A 4,875-nucleotide genomic window follows, 5' to 3' on the forward strand; every position below is an offset into this window, starting at 1 on the left:
TTTTGGCACGTTTAAGACATTTTTGGCACGTTTAACACATTTAACACGTTAACACGTTTTTGGCACGTTTAACACGTTTTAAACACATTTAACACGTTTTTTTTATAAGTTTAACACGGTTTTCACGTTTTTGGCACGTTTAACACGTTTTTGACATTTTAACACGTTTTGATATGTTTAACACGTTTTTTACACGTTTAACATGTTTTTAATATTTTTATCACGTTTTCACACTTAAAACATGTTTTTCACACGTTCAATACGTTTTTACGTTTTTGACACGTTTAACAAGTTTTGACATGTTTAACACGTTTTCATACTAATAACACGTTTTTGTCACGTTTAACATGTTTTTGACATGTTTAATACGTTTAACGCGTTTTTGACAAATAAACACGTTTTTTTACGTTTTTAGCACGTTTAACACGTTTTTAACATAACTAACACGTTAACACATTTTTGATAAGTTTAATACAATTTTCACATTTTTGGCACGTTTAACACGTTTTTGATATGTTTAACACGTTTTCACACATTTAACACGTGTTTCACACATTTAATATGTTTTCACGTTTTTGGCATGTTTAACACGTTTTTGACATATTTGACACGTTTTTCACACATTAACACGTTTTCATATTTTGGTACGTTTAATATGTTTTTGACATGTTTAACATGTTTTTCACGTTTTTCACATTCTTAACATGTTTAACATGTTTGTAACATGTTTAATACTTTTGTAACATGTTTAACACGTTTTTCACGTTTAACACGTTTTTGACATTTTAACATGTTTTACACATTTAACATATTTTGACATGTTTAACATTTTTTTTTGCACGTTAACGTGCAATATGTGTCAAAACGTGTTAAATGTGCCAAAAACATGAAAAACGTGTGAAAACATGTTACAAACGTGTTAAACGTGTTAATAATGTGAAAAACGTAAAAAACATGTTAAACATGTCAAAATGTGTTAAACGTGCCAAAAACGTGAAAAATGTGTCAAAATGTGTTAAATGTGTCATAATCGTGAAAAATGTGTCAAACGTGTTAAAAACGTATTAAACATGTCAAAACATGAAAATAGTGTCCAACGTATCAAATGTGTTAAACGTGTTGAATGTGTGAAAAACGTATTAAACGTGTCGAAAACGTATTAAACGTGTCGAAAACATGAAAAACGTATAAAAACGTATTAAACGTCTCAAAACGTAGAAAACGTGTTAAACGTGTCAAAACGTGCTAAACGTGTCAAAACGTGTTAAACGTGTCAAAACGTGTTAAACGTGCCAAAAATGTGAAAAACGTGTGAAACGTGTCAATAATGTGAAAAACGTATTAACCGTGTCGAAAACGTGTTAAACGTGTCAAAAACGTGGAAAACGTGTTAAACGTGTCAAAACGTGCCAAAAACGTGAAAAACGTGTGAAACGTGTCAAAAATGTGAAAAACATGTTAAACGTGTCAAAACGTGTTAAACGTGCCAAAAATGTGTCAAAATGTGTTAAACGTGTCGAAAACGTGAAAAACGTGTCAAAACGTGTCAAACGTGTTAAAAACGTGTTAAACATGCCAACAACATGAAAACGTGTTCAACGTGTCAAAAATGTGTTAAATGTGCCAAAAACGTATTAAAAATGTTAAAAACGTGAAAAAACGTGTTAAACGAATAATAATGTGTTAAATAAGTCAAATACATGTTAAATAAAAAAATAAAAATAAAATAATTTGGGTTACCCAACCCATACTCAACCCAACCCATACCCAACCCATATTAGTAAATAATATGGGTTGAATTATGGGTTGGGTAAATTTAATTTGGGTTGAATATGGGTTGGGTAATACGGGTTGGGTTTACCCATTTGCTCACCCCTAATTGCATCTAAAAGTTAAACATAGTGTTTTGTTGGAACGAATTCGAGCAATTGGAGAATAACGCAAATGGTCTTTTGTGGAGAAAAATGAGGAATTGGGTTGTCTATATTGATAGCTTAACTGGTGAACCAGTCCGAATTAGGCTGGTTGAAAATGAAAGAAGGTTAAATTAGCTTCTTTGATAAATATTTGTCGATGCGAGAACGGTTTTGTCGAATCAAAATGAGTTGTTGATATTCTTCAAGTTGTAGAGTAAGATTATCTTGTAATCGTCGAAAAAAAATTGTTTACATATTCGTCAACATAAAAAAGAATGTTAAATTAGCTTCTTTGAATAAAAAAAAACTGCAAAGGTTGAAAGTTGACTTATGAAAAAAAAAAAGACTATGCATGATAATTGTTGTGAATGGACTAACGAAGATTGAATTATCTATATTGGGTAGTTCAAAAAAAATGGAGTTTGTTGAATTGAGTTTGCTCGGCGGTCTAAATTGGTTGGCTAAAAAAATGAAGTTTGTTGAATTAGGCTTGTTGAAGACAATAGCTGCATGATCGTAGTTTGATGTTTCATTGACTTATTTTGTCAAAGTGAAACTTTGTTTTTATTACGTTTCTCCTTGGGAGGAGGAAGTAAAAATAATAATAACACTGTTAATTATTTAGTAACTAAAACAGTTAATTAGTTTGAATAGTTTGTTAGTTAGTTTTATTAATTGTAATTAGTATTCAAACCCCTTTATATAATGGAGGATTATAATTGATTGAACAACTTCAATAATATATTTTCGGTTTACATATTTTTCTTCAAGAATTTAACAATATAGAAAATGATTAAATATCATGGAGACTTCGTCTCATAATAGAGTTTTATATTTGGTGGGATGCAAACAAGTGTCCCGTTGGAACAAGACGCTATGTGGGGATTTGGAGTTTAGGGTTTCTCTAAGGTGATTTCATATAATTTTTGTTGGAATCAACTTTGGAAATTAAAATTTTTATCTAAAATCACGTTATTTGGATGAAGCGTTATTTACGGTGAAAAAATCTTACGAATGGTATGTATATAAAAAACGTTGTATTATGCCTAGTTGCATGTGCATGAAGAGGTTGAATCGAGAATTCATTTACTTTTGTATTAAAGAAGAGTGACTAGTATTTTAAGTTTTTTTTTTATGGAGTATTAATGAAGTCTTTATTGTTTATAGGTTGTAATATTTATTTATTACTTATATTTTATAATAATTTTAATTATTTTATTAATATTAACTTTTAATATATTATATAAATAAATATTAAAAATAATTTTTAACATATATATTTATATTATAAATATAATATAAACAGTGGCTAAAATATTTATTGAATCACTCAAATTGATACCATTAAAGTAGAGTGTATCAATGTGTTGCATTATTAACTTCGAATTTATTATTTAATTTTATTTATACATATTTTAGTATTGCACTATTAAATGTAATTTTGATGGATGTAGACTGTAACAAATTCTATATATTATGATTTTTAATGGCATCTTATTTACTAAAGAATAAATTTGTGACATATATGGACAACTTTAATGCTTAAATAAATACAAATTATTTTAAATATATATATATATATATATATATATATATATATATATATATATATATATATATATATATATATATATATATATAATTTGAGATTTATGTTGCTAATATGTTTCAAATTGAATGGTCATGTAAAAAAATGTTTCACAAAGCCAAAATCATAAACATTATCAATATCATTTTTTAATATATACTTAATATGACTTTTCAAAAATCATAAACAATATCAATATCATTTTTAATATACTTCAAGTTTCTCTTATTTAGGCATGAATTAAATTCTTTATACTTTTTTATTATCAGCGTCTTATTGACCAATAAACTTTATCCAATTAAATCAATAAACAATTTTGCAACCAATTTTTTGACATCCAAAAATTGAGTTGAGATTGAATTCATATTCAAATCTGACAAATATATGATGAAAGATATATATAACAGAGCTTATGAATAAAATAATATTTTTATTTAGGTGTAGTTCGGTACGATTTATCTTAATGTTGTATCCATACCTACTTTACCGAAAATATAAAAAATTCATACATTATCTTACCTTGATTTCGGTATACTTTAATTTCGGAATACCTTAATTTCGGTATACAAAAAATTATATATTTACCTTACCTTGATTTCGGTATACCTTAATTTCAATACGGTATCGGTATTATACATTTGATATCTAAAAATCATAATAAATTAAAAAAAAAATCTCATCGATAAAGATAGAGAATCGATAAAGATAGAGATGACATATATTGAATAATATTTTAGTATAATTATATTTTGATATTATTTCATATATATATATATATATATAATTAAATTAATATCAAATTTATTTAATTATTTCCTTATAAATATTATATATATATATATATATATATAAATATTATATTTTAATTTATAAAATACTATTTCGGTATATCGAAAGTTTTAAAAATCTCATATCTTTACCGTACTAATAATTTCGGTATCGATATCATGCCTTACTTTTTTTCGGTATACCTTAAAATTCGATATTTTCGATATATTGCGGTACGACATTTTCGATATACTTATAATATCGGTATTTTTTCTACCCATATTTTCACTACACCATTATAAACTTGAATCACCCAAATATTTTTAAAATACATATTTAATCAAATTTAGGAACCTAATTTATTTTCTTTTGAAAAACATTAATCCTTCAAGTATCATATTCTTTTTTTTAAAGAAATTAATTCGTAAAACACTATAATCGGTTAACAATATTAACTAGTAATTCCTTATAGAGATTGTTTTTTTCTCTTAAACTCACTTAAGGGTACTTAAATGAAAGATTAAATATTGTTTTTATTAAACTCATTAGTAATCCCTTCAAATTAACGAAGTTTCATTTACATGAATGAGTTTTATTGAAAAT

Source organism: Impatiens glandulifera, chromosome 4, assembly GCF_907164915.1.
Source record: "Impatiens glandulifera chromosome 4, dImpGla2.1, whole genome shotgun sequence".
Lineage (NCBI taxonomy): Eukaryota > Viridiplantae > Streptophyta > Magnoliopsida > Ericales > Balsaminaceae > Impatiens > Impatiens glandulifera.